Consider the following 17739-nt stretch of genomic DNA (forward strand, 5'->3'; position numbering starts at 1 on the left):
GGGGTATGGTGAGTTCATGTAAAATTTTATTTTTTGTCACAAGTTAGTGGAATATGAGACTTTGTAAGAAAAAAAAAAAAAAAGAACATTTTCCGCTAACTTGTGACAAAAAATAAAAACTTCCATGAACTCACTATGCCCATCAGCGAATACCTTAGGGTGTCTACTTTCCGAAATGGGGTCATTTGTGGGGTGTTTCTACTGTCTGGGCATTGTAGAACCTCAGGAAACATGACAGGTGCTCAGAAAGTCAAAGGGCCAGATTTATCATTAGCTCAGGTCAGAATAATGGAGTGAAAAAGTCCCAAAAAAAGTCCAAAACGCTAAAACTGCGAACAAATTTGCGACTTTTTTCTGCTCTGCACTATGCTCGCCAGTTTTCTGAAAGTGGGCGTGTTTTCTTATGTAAACGAATCTCTAGACAGATTTACTATTGGGATTATTTAAAAAGTCGCAAAAAAGTCGCAATTTCACTCCAGTGAGGACCATGCTTATCTTATGAGACTTTTTAATAGAACATGCGACTATTAAAAAGTCTCATAAGATAAGCATGGTCCTCACTGGAGTGAAATTGCGGTTTCTTTGATATAGAGCAGGGCTGGCCAACCTGTGGCTCTCTAGCTGTTGTAAAACTACAATTCCCACCATCCCCTGCTGTAGGCTGATAGCTATAGGCTGTCTGGGCATGCTGGGAGTTGTAGTTTTGCAACAGCTGGAGAGCCGCAGGTTGGCCATCCCTGATATAGAGCATACATGGGTTATGGTGTGCCATGTGGTGGCATTTTTTTAATTATTATTTTTTATATATTTATTTTGTCTATTCTTTTTTTTTTATTGTTTCTATAACAGGGGTGACATATTAGCCATAGCTTTAGTGGTAATATAGTACCAGAGGCTTTACAATGCTGTACAGTCTCAATGCAGAGCTAATCTGGGTCTGCTAAGACCCAGCAGCTAGTGCAGATACCAGACTTCCAGCGATCACACAACTGCTAGGACTGAAGCAGGAAGTAGCAGTATTGCCATTTACTGATCTATATATATACAGCATTCATTGAGCGCTGTGTATACAGTGATGGGTATCGGGGAGCGAGATAAGTACAAAATCTGTGAGGGGCCCGGGTATATGGGGGGCATTATGGATCTTGGATACCCCCTTTAAGGGTGGGTTCACGGATAGCGTTTAAAAAAAGGAAACACCACTGCAGTTTTTTATAGAATTTCATGAGCGAAGGCCAGATGTGGATCCAACAAGAAAGAGAAGTTTAAGTCCTTTCTTTATAGTTCTCATTCTTTTTGAACACACATCAATGTTTTGCTCCAAAACTGCATGGAAATCTGCCACAAACTGCAGCATTTTTCCAAAACACTCAATTACCCTGATCATTAGAATAGTTATATGGATGCCTAAAAACATTCTATCTAGTTATCTCCACTCTGTTACCAAATTTATTTATGTGCTGGCTAAGAAGACTTCAGTAGTGTATGGCCCAGGTGTAAGCACATCAAATATGAAATCATGTAAATTTCACATATTATTCATTTATGGGGTATGCAGCAGTCTTTTTTAGAGAGAAACTTTATATAACAACTTTTTGGGGACATTAGTGTCAATGACTTTGTTTCTTTAAAAAAGCAGTAATAAAGCATAGACGCCATGAATAGAGTTGAGCGGACACCTGGATGTTTGGGTTCGGCAGGTTCGGCCAAACTTGAAAAAAAAGTTCGGGTTCGGGACCCGAACTTGACCCCGAACCCGAACCCCATTGAAGTCAATAGGGACCCGAACTTTTGGCCACTAAAATGGCTCTAAAATAGTCCTGGAAAGGGCTAGAGGGCTGCAAAAAGCATAAAAATGTGCTTAAGAGCATGGCAACTGTTCTGCAAACAAATGTGGATAGGGAAATGACTTAAAATCACATAAAATACAGAAAAATTTAAAATAACAATCTGGATCTAGGAGTAGGAGGTTGAGGAGGCGGTGGATGCGTGGATGTGGCGGTGTAGGCTGACGTGGCGGTGTAGGTGGAAGCGGCGGTGAAGGAGGAATAGGTAGCCAACACTGATTTGTGTTATTTTTTATTTTTAAATTGGGGTATCCCCCAAAATATTGGGACATATAATAAAATAAAACTAAGAATAAGTGCACTTGAGTACAAGAATTTATGGTTGAGGCTGCTATAAATGTCTATTCTGCACAAGGCACGGACAAGTCCTGTGGGATCCATGCCTGGTTCATTTTAATAAATGTAAGCCCTTGATAATGCTCTCTGCTGTGCTAAACACACGTTCACACTATACACTGGCTGCAGGGCAGGTCAGCACCTCCAAGGCTGACAAAGCTTTTCCACATTTGGGCCATGCTAACCCTGCCTTCTCAGGTGCTGGCGGTGCCCCAGCTGCGTAGGCGACCTCTTCCTCCTCCTTTGCCTTCGCCTTGTGCTTCCACTGTGCCCCCGCTGTCAGGTGGGAATTCTATCATCAGCGTGCGCTTGTAGTCGCGCATCTTCCGATCAGTAACAGATGTTTTCACTAAATTTAGTTCCCTGTCAGCAATGCAGAGCAGGGGTTCATTCACGGCAAAAGGGGGTGCATGTCACCCAGCAATAGAACAGAGGATTTTGAGAGATTTAGGCCCCTGTCACCCAGGCACAGCAGGGGTTCATTCACGGCAAAAGGGGGTTCATGTCACCCAGCAATAGAACAGAGGATTTTGAGAGATTTAGGCCCCTGTCACCCAGGCACAGCAGGGGTTCATTCACGGCAAAAGGGGGTTCATGTCACCCAGCAATACAACAGAGGATTTTGTGAGATTTAGGCCCCTGTCAGCAATCCAGAGCAGGGGTTCATTCATGGCAAAAGGAGGTACATGTCACCCAGCAATAGAACAGAGGATTTTGAGAGATTTAGGCCCCTGTCACCCAGGCACAGCAGGGGTTCATTCAAAGCAAAAGGGGGTACATGTCACCCAGCAATAGAACAGAGGATTTTGAGAGATTTAGGCCCCTGTCACCCAGGCACAGCAGGGGTTCATTCACAGCAAAAGGGGGTACATGTCACCCAGCAATAGAACAGAGGATTTTGAGAGATTTAGGCCCCTGTTAGCAATGCAGAGCAGGGGTTCATTCACGGCAAAAGGGGGTACATGTTACCCAGCAATAGAACAGAGGATTTTGAGAGATTTAGGCCCCTATCACCCAGGCACAGCAGGGGTTTGTATATGCCAAAAATGGTAAAATGTCACCCGACAATTGAAAATAAGAATTTTTTCAATTTAGGGCACTAAAATAGTCCTTGAAAAGGCTAGAGGGATGTAAAAGGCAGTAAAATGTGCTTAAGAGCATGGCAACTGCTCTGCAAACAAATGTGGATAGGGAAATAACTTAAAATGAAATAAAATAACTAAAAATTACAAATTATTAACCTGCAACTCAGAGAAGGAGGTGGATATGGAGTCGGAGGTTGAGGAGGCGGTGAATGTGGTGTTGCAGGTGGAGGCAGCAATGGAGGAGGAACAGGTAGCCAACAATGTTTTGTTTTATTTTTTATTGGGTAGGTAGCCCCCAAAATATTGGGACAAATAAAAAATAAAATAAAAAAAAGAATCATTGCACTTGACTTGAGTACAAGAATGTATGTTTGATGGTGGTATAAATGTCTATTCTGCACAAGGTACAGACAAGTCTTGTAAGATCCAAGCCTGGTTCATTTTAATGAACGTGAGCTTGTCCACGTTGGCTGTGGACAGGCGGCTGCGCTTGTCTGTGATGACGCCTCCTGCCGTGCTAAATACACGTTCAGAGAGTACACTGGCTGCAGGGCAGGCCAGCACCTCCAAGGCATACAGGGAAAGCTCTGGCCATGTGGACAATTTGGAGACCCAGAAGTTGAATGGGGCAGAACCATAAGTCAGTAGGGGTAGTCGTGTGCACAGGTACTCTTCCACCATGTTGTTCAAATGCTGCCTCCTGCTAACACGCTCCATATCAGCAGTTGGGGTCGGTTGTTGCGGCGAGGTGACAAAGCTTTTCCACATGTCGGCCATGCTAACCCTGCCTTATGAGGTGCTGGCGCTGACACAGCTGCGTTGGCGACCTCTTCCTCCTCCCCTGCCTTCGCCTTGTGCTTCCACTTGTCCCCCGGCAACAGTCGGGAATGCTCTCAGGAGCGCGTCTACCAGCGTGCGCCTGTAGTCGCGCATCTTCTGATCATGCTCCAGTGAGGGAATTAAGGACGGCACATTGTCTTTGTAACGGGGATCCAGCAGGGTGGCCACCCAGTAGTCAGCACACGTTAAAATGTGGGCAACTCTGCAGTCGTTGCGCAGGCACTGCAGCATGTAGTCGCTCATGTGTGCCAGGCTGCCCAGAGGTAAGGACAAGCTGTCCTCTGTAGGAGGCGTATCGTCTGCGTCCTCCGTATCCCCCCAGCCACGCACCAGGAATGGGCCCAAGCTCCGTTGGATGCCACCCCGCTGTGAACATGCTTCATCCCCATCCTCCTCCTCATCATCCTCCTCCTCGTCCTCCAGTAGTGGGCCCTGGCTGGCCAAATTTGTACCTGGCCTCTGCTGTTGCAAAAGTCCTCTTTCTGAGCCACTTCTAAAAGACTGGCCTGAAAGTGTTAGAGATGACCCCTCTTCCTCCTCCTCGTCCTGGGCCACATCCTCTTCCATCATCGCCCTAAGTGTTTTCTCAAGGAGACATAGAAGTGGTATTGTAACGCTGATAACGGCGTCATCGCCACTGGCCATGTTGGTGGAGTACTCGAAACAGCGCAACAGGGCACACAGGTCTCGCATGGAGGCCCAGTCATTGGTGGTGAAGTGGTGCTGTTCCACAGTGCGACTCACCCGTGCGTGCTACAGCTGAAACTCCACTATGGCCTGCTGCTGCTCGCACAGTCTCTCCAGCATGTGCAAGGTGGAGTTCCACCTGGTGGGCACGTCGCATATGAGGTGGTGAAGTTACGCTGCAGCGCTGACAGGCGAGCAGCAGCAGGGTGAGAACGCCGAAAGCACGCACAGACGGCCCGCACTTTATGCAGCAGCTCAGACATGTCGGGGTAGTTGTGAATGAATTTCTGCACCACCAAATTCAGCACATGCGCCAGGCAAGGGATGTGCGTCAAACCGGCTAGTCCCAGAGCTGCAACGAGATTTCGCCCATTATCGCACACCACCAGGCCGGGCTTGAGGCCCACTGGCAGCAACCACTCGTCGGTCTGTTGTTCTATACCCCACCACAACTCCTGCGCAGTGTGGGGCCTGTCCCCCAAACACATTAGTTTCAGAACAGCCTGCTGACGTTTACCCCTGGCTGTGCTGAAGTTGGTGGTGAAGGTCTGTCGCTGACCGGATGAGGAGGTGGAAGAAGAGGAGGAGGAAGCCGAGTAGGAAGAGGAGGCAACAGGAGGCAAAAAATGATGCCCTGCGATCCTTGGCAGCGGAAGGACGTGCGCCAAACAGCTCTCCGCCTGGGGCCCAGCCGCCACTACATTTACCCAGTGTGCAGTTAGGGAGATATAGCGTCCCTGGCCGTGCTTACTGGTCCACGTATCTGTGGTTAGGTGGACCTTGCCACAGATGGCGTTGCGCAGTGCACACTTGATTTTATCCGATACTTGGTTGTGCAGGGAGGGCACGGCTCTCCTGGAGAAGTAGTGGCGGATGGGAACGACGTACTGTGGGACAGCAAGCGACATGAACTGTTTGAAGCTGTCTGTCTCCACCAGCCTGAATGACAGCATTTCAAAGGCCAGCTGTCATGCCCTGCTCTGACTATGTGCAGAGGTCGGCCAGAATAGCAGCACGTGTTTAGTTTTTTGTTTTGTTTTGGAGTCGAGCTGGATCCGCCTCCCTTCAGGTGCACTGGGTGGGGTCATTGGTTTATATCTCACTCAATCCCAGTGTTCTGTGCGGGTTATAGAAATCAGTCTGGCCTTGGAAGCAAGGAAGGAAAGATTGTCTGTTCCAGCTCAGATAAGATAAGTTTGGTTTCTGTTTTTGTTGTTTGCTGTCTAGGTTGTTTGTGTGTCATCTGTCCCCTCCAGGTTCTGAGGGAGCAGGCTGCTCCTAATCCCCTTTTCACCATCTCAGGGATTCTAGGGTATTTTAGCCCAGGCACGAGGACACATTATTCCTACCATCAAGGTCTGAATGTGGGCTTAGCAGGGTAGGGAGAGAAGTCAGGGATTTGCTAGGAGGTGACCCTTCCCCTGCTTGTCGCCTAGAACCTGGTTTGTTGGTTTATCTGTGTATCTGAGATCCCGTCCGCCGTGACATTATAACCCGCCAATACTTTGACTGTCATTGCTCAGCGGTTTTGTGATGGCGTCAATTGATGCGTTAGTTGACCGCATGCAGGGGCTATCCCTAGAGGTTGCGGAGCTACGTGGTTCGGTCACACGGTGTCAGAATACTCTGGCATCAGATGCAGGTCAAATTTGTGGGGAGCCTAAAGTTGCTCTTCCTGATAGATTTGCAGGGGGTACGGATGACTTTATCCGTTTTAGAGAGTCTTGCAAATTGTATTTTCGGCTGCGTCCATCGTCGTCAGGTGATTAAAGTCAGAGGATAAGTATAATCATTTCTCTGCTTAAAGGGGACGCGCAATCCTGGGCCTTTTCTCTGCCGCCCGGTTCTCGGGCCCTCCGGTCGGTGGAGGAATTTTTTAAGGCCCTGGGAGTAATCTACGATGACCCAGATCGGGTCTCGATGGCGGAATCGAGATTACGTAATTTATTACAGGGTGAACATACTGCAGAGGCTTACTGTGTTGAGTTTAGGAGATGAGCTACCGAATCAGAGTGGAATGATCCCGCGTTACGTAGTCAGTTTTGTCAGGGGTTATCTGAGAGATTGAAGGATGCCATTGCTTTTCATGAGTACCCAGATTCTTTGGAGAGTGCAATGTCTTTGGCAGTACGGTTAGATAGACGTATTAGAGAAAGGTGTAGGGATCCCTCCACGCAAGGGATCCCTTCTGTGAGTGGTTTCGTCTCTACTGCTTCCCAGGGTGATGTAACAGGTAACTCTGGGGTAGGGGAGGAACCCATGCAGCTGGGTCAGGTTTCTTGCCGTTCTGGTGGTAGAGGCTTTAGGAAATTGCACAAACTATGTTACTACTGTGGAAAAAGTGGTCATTTTATTTTTGCTTGTCCTTTAGTTAAACCGCAGGTGGAAGAGAAAAAGAAAAAAAAAACTTTCCTGACTCTAGCGAGAATGGTGTGGTGGAGCAGGCAGGTATGTAATACCCGTTTTCTCCTTACAGCTATGGTGGCGCTAGACTCAAGAATTTTTTTTGGTGAAGTATTCATTGACTGTGGTGCTGGGGTAAACCTAATTGACTTTCTTTTTCTTCAAAATCTGGGTCTAAGTACTTGCACTTTAGAAAGAGAGATTCCGGTTTTTGCAATTGATTCTTCCCCTCTTTCTCAAAGGAGTCTCACTCATATTGCTCCTGGTATTCACTTAAGGGTGGGTGATTCACATGTTGAGATTATGTCTTGTTTTGTCATGAAGGATTTGCCGGCTCCTATAGTTTTGGGGTTACCATGGTTGACTAAACATAACCCAATTATAGATTGGCAAGTGAGACAAATCATTGGTTGGAGTGAGTTTTGTTCGGATAATAGTCTTGGCACATCTATCTCTGGTGTGTCCACTACGGCTTTACCTCAGTATCTCTCAGATTTTGCGGATGTCTTTTCGGAGGGTGGAGCTCAGGATTTGCCCCCTCATCGTGATTATGATTGTCCAGTTAATCTCATCCCAGGGGCTAAGTTGCCAAAGTCTCGGCTTTACAATCTTTCTCAAACCGAAAGAGAGGTCATGCGAAAGTATGTCGCCGAGAGTTTGGCAAAAGGTCATATTAGGCCATCTAAGTCTCCGGTGGCAGTAGGTTTGTTCTTTGTAAAAAAAAAAAGGATGGATCGCTGAGACCTTGTTTGTATTTCCGGGAATTGAACCATATTACGGTCCGGGATCCATATTCCCTGCCTTTGATCTCTGATCTTTGATCTCTGATCTCTGATCTTTTTGATCAGATTGTTGGAGCCAAGGTGTTCTCCAAGTTGGATTTGAGAGGGGCCTACAATCTGATCAGAATCAAGGAGGGGGATGAGTGGAAAACAGCCTTCAATACGCACGAGGGTCATTTTGAGAATCTGGTTATGCCTTTTGGGTTGACGAACGCACCAGCGGTATTTCAGCGATTCGTCAATGACATTTTCCATCATTTGGTGAGGAGTTTCATGGTGGTTTACTTGGATGACATTTTAATTTACTCTCCTGATCTGAAGACCCATCAGGATCATGTGAGCAGGGGAGGGCTGGCAGCCTTAGTCCTGGGGGGCAAATGCAGTCAAGTGGCCCATTTTAGCCCCGCCCATTGTTACAAGCCCCTCCTACATATAATAGGCCACTCCCAACACACACTGTACAGCTGACATTCTATAGTTGAGGCCTGTCTCTACACATCATACGGAGAGGGGAGGGTCTGTCCTGGCTGCACTGCCTGCTTATACAACAAGCTACAGCCAGGAAGCTCCTCCGCTCTCCTCCCTCCCCTTATCCTGCTCAAGGCTTGTGGTTCCCCCCACCATCTGCCACCCGCCCGTGGCCTGCTGCCCCCTTTCGTCGTCCTCACCCAGCTCTGAATCCTCCTTCTGCAAATGGCAGGAGGAGGAGCCGGAGCATCTCCTCTCCTACATAGCGCCCCATACCTCTTACATCCAGTGATGTCACCTTTGTTGTAGACGTTCTCTTTCCTCATCTTCTCCATTCAGACCAGACCGCCATGATGATTTTTCTGCCATCTCCCGTCTCTGCAGAGATTGAGAAACAGACATTAGTTTCCTGCCACCCCCAATACTATACTGCAGAAACAGTCCCCCTGGGAATACTACTACCACACAGATAGTGCCCCCTTAAACAATTATTGGCACACAGTGCTCTAAATAATAATAACAACTGCGCCCAGACCCTAATAGTATAAAGATAATGTCCCCCAAAAATATTTGTGCTAAGCTGATACTATGCCAGGGTACCCCCAAAGTAACAGTGCTCCCCAAAATCCCACCAATAGAAATAATTCTCTGCCAGAGCACACTTAGTAGTAATAATGCCCCTATAGTGCCCTAGTAATCATGTTCCTCATAGCCCCCCAGTAGTAGTAAAGCTCCCCATAATACCCCCTAGTAGTACTAATTTTCCCTATAATATGACAGTACATGAAATACCCCTGCTTAGTGCCCGCAGTTGAGCTAATGTCCCCATAATGTATGCCAGTATAAAATACCCCTATATAGTGCCCCAGTAAATGCCCTCATACTGCTCCTCTCCCCCTTCCCCATAGTGTCCCCCATAATATGCCAGTAAAAAAATGCCCCTTAGTGGCCCTAGCAGATGCCCCTATAGTGCTCCTCTCCCCCACAATGTGCCAGTAAAAAAATGCCCCTTCTTAGTGCCACCATATGCCCCAATAGTGCTCCACTCCCCCATAGTGCCCCCAAATAATGCCCCATAGTGCCGCTCTCCCCTATAGTGCCTCCCATAATGTGCCAGTAAAAAATGCCCCCTTAGTGCTACCAAATGCCATAGTGCCCCCCATAATGTTCCAATACAAAAGGCCCCTTTAGAGCCCCCACTTCCCCATAGTGCCCCCAAATAATGCCCCTATAGTAACACCAAATGCCCCATAGTGCTGCTCTCCCCTATAGTGCCCCCCAGAATGTGACAATAATAAAAAAAAAGCCCCTTTAGAGCCCCCAGATACCCCCATAGTGCTCCTCTCCCCCCATGGTGCCCCCCCATAATGTCAGCTCCCCCCCATAGTGCCAGCCCCCCCATAGTGCCAGTTCCCCCATAGTGCCAGCTCCCCCATAGTGCCAGCTCCCCCATAGTGCCAGCTCCCCCATAGTGCCAGCCCCCCCATAGTGCCAGCCCCCCTATAGTGATAGCTCCCCCATAGTGCCAGCCCCCCCTATAGTGCCAGCTCCCCCTATAGTGCCAGCCCCCCCCCATAGTGCCAGATCCCCCCCCATAGTGCCAGCTCCCCCCCATAGTGCCAGATCCCCCCCATAGTGCAAGCCCCCCCTATAGTGCCAGATCCCCCCTATAGTGCCAGATCCCCCCCTATAGTGCCAGATCCCCCCCCCATAGTGCCAGATCCCCCCTATAGTGCCAGATCCCCCCTATAGTGCCAGCCCTCCCATAGTGCCAGCTCCCCCATAGTGCTAGCTCCCCCAAAGTGCCAGACCCCCCCCCCCATAGTGCCAGATCCCCCCCATAGTGCCAGATCCCCCCCCATAGTGCCAGATCCCCCCCCATAGTGCCAGATCCCCCCCCCATAGTGCCAGATCTCCCCCCCCCATAGTGCCAGATCTCCCCCCCCCATAGTGCCAGATCTCCCCCCCCCATAGTGCCAGATCTCCCCCCCCCATAGTGCCAGATCTCCCCCCCCATAGTGCCAGATCTCCCCCCCCCATAGTGCCAGCCCCCCGCAAAGAAGAAAAAAAATAAAAGACTAATACTTACCTCCATCAGCAGCGATGCAAGCCTCTTCCGACCTGTGTCCCTGCTGTGTGCTGCCCAACTCAGGCGGCGCGATGATGACGTCACCGCACCGCCTGAGCCGGCCTCTGATAGGCTGCAGGCATTAGTGCCTGCGGCCTATCAGAAGAACAGGGGAGGGACACGCCTCTCCCTCCCCTGCCCCACAGCACACAGCACGGCCGCAATTACATCCAGGGCCGCGCCGCCTATGGTGATGATCGGCGGTGCGGCCCTGAAGAATAAAAAAAAAAAAAATGTTTTTTTTTTTAAAGACGTGCGGCCCAGCGGCCGTTTATTTAGGGCGGCCTGGGGGGCAATTGCCTCCCTGCCCCCCGGACCAGCCCGCCCCTGCATGTGAGACAGGTTTTGATGATCCTTCGGGAGAATAAATGATATGCCAAATTGGAGAAATGTGTGTTTTCGGTGCAGGAGCTTCCGTTCTTGGGATATCTGCTTTCTGTCTCTGGTTTTCGTATGGACTCCGAAAAGGTCCGGGCGGTTCTGGAATGGGACCGACCAGAGAATCAGAAAGCTTTGATGCGGTTTTTGGGGTTTAATAATTATTATAGAAAATGTATTTCAAACTATTCTACCATTGTAAGACCTCTCACTCATATGACTAAGAAGGGCGCCGACATCTCTGTCTGGTCGGATGAGGCATTGCAGGCCTTTTCGGCTATTAAGGAGTGTTTTGCGTCTGCTTCCATTCTGGTGCAGCCTGATGTGTCTCAGCCATTTGTGGTGGAGGTTGATGAATCGGAGGTGGGGGTTGGAGCGGTGCTGTCGCAGGGTTCATCTCCTGGCAAATGGGTCCCGTGTGCTTTTTTCTCCAAGAAGCTCTCGGTCGCCGAGAAGAATTATGATGTTGGAGATAGAGAGTTGCTGGCTATCAAGTTGGCCTTTGAGGAATGGCGTCACTGGTTGGAGGGGGCGTCTCACCCCATTACAGTATATACAGATCATAAGAATTTGGCTTACCTGCAATCTGCCAAGCGTCTGAACCCTAGACAGGCCAGATGGTCACTGTTTTTTACCAGGTTCAATTTTGTGGTTACCTTTCGCCCAGGGGTTAAGAACGTCAAGGCAGGTGCCTTGTCTCGCAGCTTTCCTCGGGGAGGTGATTCAGAGGATCCTGCTCCGATTTTGGCTGATGGGGTGGTGGTTTCTGCTCGGTACCCCGAATTGGAGATGGAGGTGTTGGGAGCCCAGGAGGGGGCTCCTGGTTCTTGTCCCCCGGGGAGGTTGCTTGTTCCTGAAGGTCTGCGATACAAGGTATTCAAGGAACATCATGATACTGTCCTTGCTGGACATCCTGGTGGTAAGTCCACCTGTGATCTGGTGTCCCGGAGGTTCTGGTGGCCAGGGTTACCTAAGAGCATTGAGGATTACGTGGCAGCTTGTGAAACCTGTGCTCGGTCAAAGGTTGCTCATACTCGACCGGCTGGTTCACTTCTTCCATTGTCTATTCCGTCTCGTCCTTGGACGCACTTGTCTATGGACTTTATTACGGATCTGCCGAGTTCCTCCGGGAGAACAGTAATTTTGGTGGTAGTTGACCGTTTCAGTAAAATGGCTCACTTTATATCATTGACTAGTCTGCCTAAAGCCAAGACTCTTGCGCAGATTTTTGTTGATAATATTGTGAAATTGCATGGTATTCCTTCGGATGTGGTCTCTGATAGGGGCACGCAGTTTGTCTCCAGGTTTTGGAGGGCGTTCTGTTCTCGGCTTGGCATTCAACTTTCGTTCTCTTCGGCTTTTCATCCGCAGTCAAATGGACAGACAGAGCGTACTAATCAAAACCTGGAGACCTACTTGAGGTGCTTTGTGGCTGAGAATCAGGAGGACTGGTCCTCATTCTTGTCCCTAGCAGAATTTGCTTTGAATAACCGTAGGCAGGAGTCCACGGGTAAGTCGCCATTTTTTGGCGCATACGGTTTTCATCCTCAGTTTGGTACCTTTTCTGGGACTGGTTCCTCTGGGATGCCAGAGGAGGAGAGATTTTCTTCTGCCTTGTCTTCTATCTGGCGGAGGATCCAAGGGAATTTGGAGAAGATGGGTGAGAGGTATAAGCGAATGGCTGACAAGAGATGTGTGACTGGTCCGGACCTGTGTGTGGGAGATCTGGTGTGGTTGTCCACTAAAAATATTAAATTGAGAGTGCCATCTTGGAAACTGGGTCCAAGATTTATTGGTCCGTACAAAATATCTGCGGTGATCAATCCAGTAGTGTTTCGGCTGGATCTTCCGCAGACTTGGAGGATCCATGATGTGTTCCACAGGTCTTTACTGAAAAGATACGTGAAACTGGTGGAACCATCGCCATTGCCTCCTCCTCCTGTTCTGGTCGATGGGAATTTGGAGTTCGAGATCTCCAGGGTTCTCGACTCTAGAGTTCTTCGGGGTTCCCTTCAGTACCTGGTACACTGGAGGGGATACGGCCCTGAGGAGAGGATGTGGGTTCCGGCGCTGGATGTCAGTGCCAGCCGACTGGTGAGGGCTTTTCATAGATCCCATCCAGATAAGGTTGGTCCGGGGTGTCCGGAGGTCACCCGTAGAAGGGGGGGGGGGGGTACTGTCATGCCCTGCTCTGACTATGTGCGGAGGTCGGCCAGAATAGCAGCATGTGTTTAGTTTTTTGTTTTGTTTTGGAGTCATGCTGGATCCGCCTCCCTTTAGGTGCACTGGGTGGGGTCATTGGTTTAAATCTCACTCAATCCCAGTGTTCTGTGCGGGTTATAGAAATCAGTCTGGCCTTGGAAGCAAGGAAGTAAGGATTGTCTGTTCCAGCTCAGATAAGATAAGTTTGGTTTCTGTTTTTGTTGTTTGCTGTTTAGGTTGTTTGTGTGTCATCTGTCCCCTCCAGGTTCTGAGGGAGCAGGCTGCTCCTATTTTCCTTTTCACCATCTCAGGGATTCTAGGGTATTTTAGCCCAGGCACGAGGACACATTATTTCTACCATCAAGGTCTGAATGTGGGCTTAGCAGGGTAGGGAGAGAAGTCAGGGATTTGCTAGGAGGTGACCCTTCCCCTGCTTGTCGCCTAGAACCTGGTTTGTTGGTTTATCTGTGTATCTGAGATCCCGTCCGCCGTGACACCAGCAGTTCAGAAATGCTGGCATTCAGGGCCAGGGATCGAGGGTGGCTAGGTGGGAATTTACGCTTTCTCTCAAAGGTTTGTGAGATGGAGAGCTGAACGCTTCAGTGTGACATGGTGGAGATGCTTGGTGACGGAGGTGGTGTTGTTGGTGGCACATCCTCTGTTTGCTGGGCGGCAGGTGCCAACGTTCCTCCAGAGGCGGAGAAAGAGGCTGAGGCAGCAGCAGAAGAGGGAGCAGGAGGGGCCTGAGCCCTTTCTTGGTTTTGAAGGTGCTTACTCCACTGCAGCCTGTGTCTCGCATGTAGATGCCTGGTCATGCAGGTTGTGCTAAGGTTCAGAACGTTAATGCCTCGCCTCAGGCTCTGATGGCACAGCGTGCAAACCACTAGGGTCTTGTCGTCAGCACATTGTGTAAAGAAGTGCCATGCCAGGGAACTCCCTGAAGCTGCCTTTGGTGTGCTCCGTCCCTGGTGACGGTGGCCAGTAGCAGGTGAACTGTTTTGGCGACGGCTGCTCTGCTTTTGCACCCTGCTCCGCTTTTGCACCCTGCTCCCGCTTTTGCTACGCTGTTGGCTCGGTCTCACCACTGCCTCTTCCTCCGAACTCTGAAAGTCAGTGGCACGACCTTCATTCCATGTGGGGTCTAGGACCTCATCGTCCCCTGCATCGTCTTCCACCCAGTGTTCCTCCCTGACCTCCTTTTCAGTCTGCACACTGCTGAAAGACGCAGCAGTTGGCACCTGTGTTTCGTCATCAGAGACGTGCTGAGGTGGTATTCCCATGTCCTCATCAGGAAACATAAGTGGTTGTGCGTTAGTGCATTCTATGTCTTCCACCCCTGGGGAAGGGCTAGGTGGTTGCTCTTGGGAAACCCTGCCAGCAGAGTCTTCAAACAGCATAAGAGACTGCTGCATGACTTGAGGCTCAGACAGGTTCCCCGATATGCACGGGGGTGATGTGACAGACTGATGGGCATGGGTTTCAGGCTCCACCTGTGCGCTTTCTGCAGAAGACTGGGTGGGAGATAATGTGAACGTGCTGGATCCACTGTCGGCCACCCAATTGACTAGCGCCTGTACTTGCTCAGGCCTTACCATCCTTAGAACGGCATTAGGCCCGACCAAATATCGCTGTAGATTCTGGCGGCTACTGGGACCTGAGGTAGTAGGTTCAGTAGGACGTGTAGCTGCGGCAGAACGGCCACGTCCTCTCCCTGCACCAGAGGCTGCACCAACACCACCACCACCACCACGACCGCGTCCCTTATTAGATGTTTGCCTCATAGTTAGCTTTTACAAAGCAAAGTAAAAAGTCTGTTAAAAAAAATTAACCGCTAATAAAAACCCTGATGTAGGCTATTGCATCCTACACCCTGTACAGAATTATTAGGCAAATGAGTATTTTGACCACATCATCCTCTTTATGCATGTTGTCTTACTCCAAGCTGTATAGGCTCGAAAGCCTACTACCAATTAAGCATATTAGGTGATGTGCATCTCTGTAATGAGAAGGGGTGTGGTCTAATGACATCAACACCCTATATCAGGTGTGCATAATTATTAGGCAACTTCCTTTGCTTTGGCAAAATGGGTCAAAAGAAGGACTTGACAGGCTCAGAAAAGTCAAAAATAGTGAGATATCTTGCAGAGGGATGCAGCACTCTTAAAACTGCAAAGCTTCTGAAGCGTGATCATCGAACAATCAAGCGTTTCATTCAAAATAGTCAACAGGGTCGCAAGAAGCGTGTGGAAAAACCAAGGCGCAAAATAACTGCCCATGAACTGAGAAAAGTCAGGCGTGCAGCTGCCAAGATGCCACTTGCCACCAGTTTGGCCATATTTCAGAGCTGCAACATCACTGGAGTGCCCAAAAGCACAAGGTGTGCAATACTCAGAGACATGGCCAAGGTAAGAAAGGCTGAAAGACGACCACCACTGAACAAGACACACAAGCTGAAACGTCAAGACTGGGCCAAGAAATATCTCAAGACTGATTTTTCTAAGGTTTTATGGACTGATGAAATGAGAGTGAGTCTTGATGGGCCAGATGGATGGGCCCGTGGCTGGATTGGTAAAGGGCAGAGAGCTCCAGTCCGACTCAGACGCCAGCAAGGTGGAGGTGGAGTACTGGTTTGGACTGGTATCATCAAAGATGAGTTTGTGGGGCCTTTTTGGGTTGAGGATGGAGTCAAGCTCAACTCCCAGTCCTACTGCCAGTTTCTGGAAGACACCTTCTTCAAGCAGTGGTACAGGAAGAAGTCTGCATCCTTCAAGAAAAACATGATTTTCATGCAGGACAATGCTCCATCACACACGTCCAAATACTCCACAGCGTGGCTGGCAAAAAAGGATATAAGAGAAGAAAATCTAATGACATGGCCTCCTTGTTCACCTGATCTGAACCCCATTGAGAACCTGTGGTCCATCATCAAATGTGAGATTTACAAGGAGGGAAAACAGTACACCTCTCTGAACAGTGTCTGGGAGGCTGTGGTTGCTGCTGCACGCAATGTTGATGGTGAACAGATCAAAACACTGACAGAATCCATGGATGGCAGGCTTTTGAGTGTCCTTGCAAAGAAAGGTGGCTATATTGGTCACTGATTTGTTTTTGTTTTGTTTTTGAATGTCAGAAATGTATATTTGTGAATGTTGAGATGTTATATTGGTTTCACTGGTAAAAATAAATAATTGAAATGGGTATATATTTGTTTTTTTGTTAAGTTGCCTAATAATTATGCACAGTAATAGTCACCTGCACACACAGATATCCCCCTAAAATAGCTAAAACTAAAAACAAACTAAAAACTACTTCCAAAAATATTCAGCTTTGATATTAATGAGTTTTTTGGGTTCATTGAGAATATGGTTGTTGTTCAATAATAAAATTAATCCTCAAAAATACAACTTGCCTAATAATTCTGCACTCCCTGTATATGACAGCGGTATTTGTGGCCTAAGTGTTACACTCACTTATGCACGTCTTATCCCAGATGTGCAGTATATCAGAGGCTTTTTTCACCCCAGTAACCAAAAAGGCGTATTTCTGGCCTAAATGTGACAATCACTTATGCACGTGTAATCAGAGATGTGCAGTATGTCAGAGGGTTTTTTCACCCCAGTATGCCAAAGCAAGATTTCTGGCCATAATGTGACAATCACTTATGCACGTGTAATCCCAGATGTGCAGTATATCAGAGGGTTTTATCACCCTAGTAAGAAAAAAGCTGTATTTCTGTCCTAAATGTGACAGTGACTTATCCATGTGTAATCACAGATGTGCAGTATATCAGAGGGTTTTTTCACCCTACCAAAAAGCTGTATTTCTGTCCTAAATGTGACTGTGACTTATGCACGTGTAATCACAGATGTGCAGTATATCAGAGGGTTTTTTCACCCCAGTAAGAAAAAAGCGGTATTTTTGGACTTAATGTGACAGTCACTTATGCACGTGTAATCACAGATGTGCAGTGTATCAGAGGGTTTTTTCACCCCAGTATGCCAAAGCAAGATTTCTGGCCATAATGTGACAATCACTTATGCACGTGTAATCCCAGATGTGCAGTATATCAGAGGGTTTTATCACCCTAGTAAGAAAAAAGCTGTATTTCTGTCCTAAATGTGACAGTGACTTATCCATGTGTAATCACAGATGTGCAGTATATCAGAGGGTTTTTTCACCCTACCAAAAAGCTGTATTTCTGTCCTAAATGTGACAGTGACTTATGCACGTGTAATCACAGATGTGCAGTATATCAGAGGGTTTTTTCACCCCAGTAAGAAAAAAGCGGTATTTTTGGACTTAATGTGACAGTCACTTATGCACGTGTAATCACAGATGTGCAGTGTATCAGAGGGTTTTTTCACCCCAGTATGCCAAAGCAAGATTTCTGGCCATAATGTGACAATCACTTATGCACGTGTAATCCCAGATGTGCAGTATATCAGAGGGTTTTATCACCCTAGTAAGAAAAAAGCTGTATTTCTGTCCTAAATGTGACAGTGACTTATCCATGTGTAATCACAGATGTGCAGTATATCAGAGGGTTTTTTCACCCTACCAAAAAGCTGTATTTCTGTCCTAAA

Source organism: Bufo bufo, chromosome 9 (assembly GCF_905171765.1).
Source record: "Bufo bufo chromosome 9, aBufBuf1.1, whole genome shotgun sequence".
In the NCBI taxonomy this organism is placed as follows: domain Eukaryota; kingdom Metazoa; phylum Chordata; class Amphibia; order Anura; family Bufonidae; genus Bufo; species Bufo bufo.